The sequence below is a fragment of a genome, unplaced genomic scaffold (genome assembly GCF_019419815.1).
Source record: "Pyrus x bretschneideri cultivar Hongxiangsu unplaced genomic scaffold, Pyrus_bretschneideri_v1 Contig87, whole genome shotgun sequence".
Taxonomy (NCBI): Eukaryota; Viridiplantae; Streptophyta; class Magnoliopsida; order Rosales; family Rosaceae; genus Pyrus; species Pyrus x bretschneideri.
The window spans coordinates 344,704-353,161 of record NW_025999828.1 but is presented as its reverse complement, the minus strand read 5'-3'; positions in this window follow the sequence as shown (position 1 = coordinate 353,161).

Here is an 8,458-nt window from a genome sequence, read left to right as displayed (position 1 = left end):
GTTTTTTATTTAAAATCTCATTAATATAAACAACTATAAATTTCAAATTTTAATTTAAAAAAATATAGTAACGTACATAGAACTAAATTATCACATTAATTTTAGGGACTTGGATCAAAAATTGAAAGCCAACAAAGTTTTAGTCAAAGAATTTTCATAGCTAGGAACCACATCTAAAGTCTCTCTAAATAAATCAACGTTTAGAAATAAAATATGTGCCCACTTAATGACTCATTTATTTTCACCCAAATGACTTCCCCCTCCTTTTACTTGTTCCACAAGCATCCATTCTAATCACTCTCTCTTTTTATTTTGACTAAGTCAAGGGTATCCCAAAGGCTTCCTAGGCCCAAGGACTAATCCCTCCGGCGCATGTGCAATGCTCCAGCTGTGCATTGCAGCACAGTGCTTGGCCACTTTGACAGGATTTGAACCTAGCCTGGGGAGTAAACCCAGCTAGGCAAAAACCACTAGGCCACTTGCAGTGGTTCTAATCACTCCCCCATTCACACCAGGCCTTTGCGAAAACCCCAAGTGGAGCAGTTGAAGCTCTGATCGGGTGATAGTGTAAAGATGAATATCTTGCTATGTTAGTAACTTTAGCCGCATCACCATCTTAATGAAATGTTTAGTCGTGAGGGGGTCCAGGTGTGGTAAGGGGGCAAATGCCCCTACTGAAAGCAGAATCATAAACATCACGGGTGTTGTCAGACTCAGAAGAGAGAGAGAAAAAGAGAGAGAGAGAGAGAGAGAGAGATTGAGAGAGATTTCTGCTGCTGCTGCTGTAGCTATCATCTATTTGTAAGTCTTTGGGGCTACTCTTTTCTCAAACTTTTTCGTCAATGAAATGAAATGTTCCCTCCCAATCCATTGAATGGAATGGAAGGAATAGTTAGAAGCCGGTTGGCAGTTTGCCACCTACACCTACACCTACTTCTTTCATACTTCTATTTGCATGAGTCTCTTTCCTACATGACTCATATCATATCACTTGTGATCAGATCCTTCAATATCCATAAGCTTAATTGGATTAATATACCGTGGCAGTAGGACAGTCGGAAGATAACCATGTAATAAAAAAAAAATAAGGATTTATTTAAATCTCTGCGGTGAAGTCGTTAGAATTTAAGTCCAAAATTGAAAGTTCCATCAACTCTATTAATTGTTAGCACGTAAGCCTTACATGTAAGGCAAAAAAGATTAAGGTAGCTTCACATGTGAGCCACACAACATTAAACGAAGAGTTCATTTTTGGCCTCACATGTGTGGCTCACGTACTAACAAATAACGGGAGTTGATGGAACTTTTAATTTTGGACCTAAATCCTAACGGACTCTACCACAGGGGTTTAAATCTTAATTTTGTTTTACCGCATGGTCTATCTTCTAACTTCCCTATCACCACGAGGACTAAAATCCAATTAGGCCATATCCTTAAGTACTAAACCACGTAGGACTATTGTTGGAGAAATATTTGTGCACATCTTTTTTCACCTTCTGTACATTCCTTTTTAGTCACTGATTGTTTGTTGATATGTTCACTCAAATGACTGAAAATAAGGGTGTGTAGGAAGTTATACAAGATCTGCATAAATCAGTTCTCAACTGTATATTGCAACATTGTTAAGGCTAGGCTAACCGGGAGAGAAGAAAAAGGCATCATGTAAATGAGATTGAAGATGAATTTCCTATGTTTGGATGGCAAGAAAAGTCACGAGGATGAAAGGCAGTTCTTTCTTTGGCGTTTTAGCAAAAATGGTCATGAGATTAGCATTACTCTTTACTTCGATCTTTGATATTTGAAGTCGATAGAAGTGGATCTTGAGTTTGTTCACCGTCAATCATTTTGGTTATTTCGTGAAAAATCTCTATTAAATAAGGATAAAATGACAGAAATACCGCAATTTTTGTCAAATCATTTTAGCCCATTGTTTATTAAATTGAGGGTATTTTTGTCATTTTCTTCCTTATTTAATAGAGATTTTTTACGGAATAATCAAAATAATTGAAGGTAGATAAGCTCAGGGATCACTTTTATCGATTTTAAATCTCAGAGACCAAAATGAAAAGTTACATCAATCTCATGACTATTTTAATTAAAAAACTCTCTTTTTTTCTTACAACCAAAAAACTGAAGGATTTCTTTCTTTCCTCTCCTAGTCTTCTTCATTATAAATATATGCTGTACTAAATACCTTCAATCAATCCATCTGTCGAACCAATGTATAAAACTGATTACACTTAAGATTATTATTATTATTTTAAGGGAAGGTATGCGAATGGGATGATGAAAATTGAATTATTAATGATTCCACATTTTGAAAAAAAATTTTATTTATTTTTATTTTATTTAGATGATGAAAATTGAATTATTAATGATTCCACATTTTGAATTTTTTATTTATTTATTTATATTTTATTTTTTTATTTATTTTTTTTTTGTGAAGAAGAAGTACGATATTCCATATATGAGAAAGGAACCTTACAAGCAACGATGATAGAGTGCTTACAATGGGTCTCAATAAAAACTTTGCCGGAGCTTTCAACCCGATTCAAGGGAACAAGAGCGTCTTGCACCTTTAAATTAAGTAATAATATTATCCTCTAAAAGCAAATCAGAGATTATATCTGAAGGTTCTTCAAACCATGAAACTTGAGCATCCATCGTTAAGCCCAATCTCGCGAGCCGATGTGCAACCTTGTTCGTTTCACGTCGACCAAACGTGGCCTCCCAATTCAGAAAAGACTTTAACATTTGACTGGCATCCTGCAAATTATTCCCAAACTGACCATTGCCTAGAACTGCCGTGTCCCTTTGCAAAGCATTGATGACCACCAGTGCATCCCCCTGCATTTCCACCTGCATGACTCCCAGATTACGAGCAAAAAGAACTGCTGCCCGAGCAGCCATAGTCTCCACCGGAACCGCCGAGCTGACCCCTCTGAAATGCATAGTTAGCTGCTACAAAAGCCCCATTGTCATCTCGGATTACCACACCAACACCCCCTAGCTCACCTAGCTCGTCCCACACGCCATCGAAGTTAAATTTAAACCAGCCTATCCCAGGTTTCCCCCATTTTTGCGTGGTGACTTGTCTGCTGCCCTTTTTAGGAGCATGTCATTTCCTAAATTCCTGCAGCTACGCTTGGGATTTACAAATAATATCCACCTGATTTAAAGCCTTCCCATTCCGTAAAAAAGAGTTACGTTCCTTCCAAATACTCCAGATCAATACCAAAACTAATTCAAAACTTTGACGGGCAAGTAATCCCGCCACCTCTACTAGCCACATACGATACCCAGCATGGCATCATCTGTTCGTCCTCAAACATAATGGACTAGAGAACAAAATAGACACTAATCTAGGGCATTCCAAGAACGCATGTTCAACACTTTCCGTTTCTCCATCACATAAAGGATAGGTAGCATTTGTAATCACCTTTCTTCTCATCAAATTTTCTCTAGTTGGTAAGGCATTCAAGCAGCACCGCCATACGCATATGTTTCAGCTCCCCATGCATTTCAGAACTAGCAGTTTCATTCCCACCTATATTTCCACCCGACCTAGCTACCAAATGAGCACTTTTTGTCGAAAACAAACCATCCTTCTCCGCCCAAACCAACCGATATAGAGGCTTGAAATAACTTAGAGGAATGCTGAGAATCAACTTTGCCTTTTCCTCACAGAATAGACAATTAATTAAGTCTCTATTCCATTGGATACACCCCTCATCCACCAACAAACTATCCACTGTAGTATCGTGTTCCACTTCAATAGGAATAGGACTCGAAACCTTAAAGAAATTCGGTCAAGGCAACCAACTATCCCCCCCAGGTTTTAATCTTCGTTCCATCTCCTACCCTTCATCTAGCACCCCTCCGAATTACCACTTGAGCCTCCGCCAAACTTCTCCAGCCATACGACGCATTTGTCTTCACCAAAAATCTGTCTTCGGAAAGTATTGAGCTTTTAATACCCATGCAGCAAGAGAATCCGGTTGTTGGATTGAAGGCCATCCTTGCTTGGCAAGTAATGCAAGGTTAAAAGTGTAGAGATCTTTAAACCCTAAACCCCCTTCACTTTTAGGCTTACACATTTTACTCCACTTCATCCAATGGATTCGACGTTTTCCCAACTCACGACTCCACCAAAATTGAGCAACCATTTGACTCAACTCCTTACACAGCGTCTTGGGAGTAAGAATGTTTGCATAGTGTACAACAGCACTGCTTGCGCCACAATTTTTATCAAAATTTCCTTCCCCGCACTACTCAATAAGCTTCCTCTCCACCCATTAAGCTTTTCCCACAATTGATCTTTCAAGCAGGCAAAGGTTGCTTTCTTAGCCTTACCCACATAGACTGGTAGTCTGAGATAGCGGTCATGGTACTCCACCCTTGCCATCCCTAAGCAATCCGCAAACAATTGGCCGTCATTCTCATTGAGATTTTCACTAAACGCCATACAGCTTCTGATAACTAACCACTTGCCCAGATGCATTCTCATATACCTTTAATAGGTGTTTAACCTCTAGACATTCTTGTAAAGAGCTTCTCACAAAGATGAAGCTATCATCTGCAAATAATAAATGGTAGACACTAGGCACCTCCTTGCTTACACAAACCCCTTTTAATCGTCCTTGTCTCTCCCAAGCCTCAAACAACGTTGACAAACCTTCAGCACATAGCACAAATAAGAAGGGTGATAATGGGTCCCCTTGTCGTATACCTCTCTTTGGATGTACATATCCCACAGGCTCACCATTAAGCTTAAACGATTATGTGACAGTGGTGACACACATCATAACCAGAGAAATCCAACCCTCAGCAAAACCTAGCTTCCTCATCATTTGTTCCAAGAAACTCCATTCAATACGATCGTAAGCTTTACTAATATCTAACTTCAATGCCATCACACCATTCCAACCACTCTTTTTCGTATGCATATGGTGAGCAATTTATGATGCCACTAGACAATTATCCGATATTACTCGTCTGTGTACAAATGCACCTTGAGTAGGTGAAACAATATCCCGTAAAATGCTCTTCAACCTATTAGTTAGGACTTTGGAACATACTTTGGAGCAGATTTTGTATATGACATTACAGAGACTAATGGACCGAAGTTGGGTCATCAACGTGGGGTCCTTGTTCTTCGGCATAAGGGTCAAATGAGTGAAATTAATTTTCCGTAACATACCACCCGAAGACAGGAGAGACCGAACTCCATTACAGACATCCTGACCCACAATTTCCCAATGTTTCTGATAAAATCCAGCCGACATGCCATCCGGCCTTGGGGTCTTTGTAGGGTGCATTTGAAAGAACGCAAACTTTATCTCCTCATTCATAAACGGTAATAACAGTTCACAATTCATTGCTTCCGTCACTTTGGGTACTACATGATCAAGGATCAACGACGCGTCATTTTGCCCCTGCGAGTCAAACAACTTCTGGAAATACTTCACAATAATATTCTCCATACCTTTTTTTTTATCCTCATGCCATACTCCATTTTCATCAAACAGCCCACATAATGCATTCTTTCGTTATCTTCTGTTAGCTTTCTAGTGAAAAAATCTAGTATTTTGATCCCCTAGTTGCATCCAATTCTCCCTCGACCTTTGACGCCAATATGCTTCCTCCTAAGAAAGTAGCGAGTGGAGACGATTATAGAGATCTTGTTTTGGGCAATGGATGTCTCTGTGAAAGGTTGCCCAAATAAAGAGTTTAACTTATCCTCCGTTTCTGCAATTTCCCCCGGAATGGATCTTGCCGTACGTTTCACCCATCTGAGCAACTGACATCTCGTGGCTTTTATTTTATTTTATTTTTGTCACCTGAAACATACGGGAACCTGAGAACGTCGACTCCCAACCTACCCTTACTGCTTCGGTACAACTCTCCTACATCGTCCACCCTTCTTCATATCTAAACCCCTTCTTAGCTCTTGTTCTTCTCTTTATCTTTCATTCCAGTAAAACCGGAATATGATCGGATGACGTAGGTTTCAAATGACTCACCCGGAATTGCAGAAACAAATCCAACCATCCTTGATTAGCTACAGCTCGGTCCAAGCGTACTCTAATTCCTCCTCTACGTGTAGTTTCCTAAGTATATTTATTTCTTATAAACCCCACGTCCTAAAGCTGGCAATTTGTTAATACGTTTTTGAAGCCCTCCATTTGTCTCTCATTCCTAATATCACCCCCTTCCCATTCATCTGTTCTTAGGACTTCATTAAAATCACCTACACAACACCACCGTAAGGATGAGTAGGCAAGTAAACGTTCTAGCAAACTCCAATATTTATGATGGTCTGTCTCCGCTGGGTAACCATAAAAGAAGGTAACTCGCCAATGTCGTGGGTCACCCAAACCACCCACCTTAAAATCCAAGTGATTGTTAAAGTAGATTCTAAGCGAAAGGTTGGCCTCTTCTTTCCACATTGCATATAGGCCACCTGATCTTCCTCTACTTGGTACAGTAAATATAAAGTCAAACTCTAATTGTGATTTCAGTTTCTCCATATGCTCCATCGAGCTTTTCGTTTCACACAAGAAAATCACAATGGGAGCTTTGAAGAGAACTAGTCTCTTAAGTGCACGAATTGCATGGAGGTTCCTAAGCCCCTGGCAATTCCAGCTAATGTAACTCATTGCTCTTGGTGGGGCTGATACTCAGTTAACCTCCGTCGTTGTACAACTCATAGAATCCATCACAACCGACACTTTCTTCGCTGCAGGTTCAATCTTCTCTACCCCTTTTCTCACGGGTAGTTCTCTTTCCAAGTTTAGGTCCCTTTCTAAACGCCCATTTTGTCTTTTTTCTCCCCCTTTCTCTGCATCATTCGTCCCTTTGTGTCTGTCCTTGCATAGTGCCCTCATGCTTAAAGATAAAGGGATCCAAATTAAAATAGTCCGAGCCCAAAGACCACTCAGTCTCTGCCCTTGAGAATTAGAGCACTCTCTCCCACACCATAAAAGAAGAACAGACCCCCTGGGAGTCAACTGTCGTCGCCACTAAATGACTAGCACAGCCTTGGATTGGAAATCACATGAATTCTGTTGAAGTCGCTCAGTGCTTTCCTAAGGTTTCTAGGGAGCCTTTTTTGAACGGATTGTAGAATTTTGCTATTTTTGAGGGTAGGTATGCAAATGGGATGATGAAAATTGAATTATTAATGACTCCACATTTTGAAAATTGAAATTTAAAATTCTTAGCCATCGTAACCTAACATATGTTTTTCTTGTGAATAGCCAACTCAATTTTTGTAAACCACCATGGGATGGCACAATGATTGAGGACGAACTCTAGGCCCGTATTCCACACGACATGCTCTCGGTTCGATTTTTACTGCTGGTGAATCTTACGATGGTGGCCAAAGGAGGCTGGAATGCCTCTATGAGTTTTCCAAACCCCCGGAAAGATGGACTGCCGTGTCAAAGCCACCAAATGGTCCCCTTTTTAAAGAAGAAAATAAAAACCTCAATTTTTGTAATTGTAGCATCGCCATACTTTGTTAAAGAAAATGTGGAAGCTAACTCTTTCTTCTAAGGTTAAAATGTTTGCTTGCTTATGATTCAGGAAAGATTGCAAACCAGAAAACGCTTAAGTCATTTTGTTAAAAATATTGATAAGTTATGTTTGTTATGTAATATAGCCGAAGAAGACCAATGTCATCTCCTTTGTAATTGTCATTTCACTACTAAAATTTGGAGCTTAACTTTTGGTATTTGTAATAGCATTATTATTATGGGTGAATTACCAATTTAGTCCCTAAATTATCACCTGAATCAAAATTAGGTCCATACACTATTTTTTTCAGAAAAATCAGTCTTTGAATTATAAAAATATGCCAATTACATCCCTAATATTATATTTGAAGCTACTATATTCAATTTTCCATTAATTTAAGTTACCTTACTTTCATGTGATATACAATGGAAGGTAGATTGGTAATTTTTCATAATAAAAGAGTGTATGGAGTTAACTTTGGAGGGTAAATTAGACGTTAGATTCACAACCTATATGAAATGTTAAGGGTTTATAGGTGAGAAAATGACGATATTACACTCTAAAGTGTGGCAAGTGAATTAAGTTGACGAAAAATTGGATAAAATAGTTTTGAATATAGTAGTAGGGACGAAATTAGCAATTTTTAATGAACTTAGGAACTTATTTTATCGAAAAATAATTCATAGACCTAATTTTCATTAAGGTGATAGTTTATAGACTAAATTGGTACTTCACCCTATTACTACTAAGGGTAATGATAACTTTTTTGATTGGCTAGAATCCTTAAGTTTAATGACAGACGGCCTCTCCGATCTTAGTGAAGTAATTCTGAATTGTTGGCAAATTTGGACGGAAAGAAATAACTTGGCATTCAAAAGTGTGCCCCTGGTTGCGACGTGTTGTGTTTCTATCATCGGTAGTGTTGGTTCGACTTTTCTCA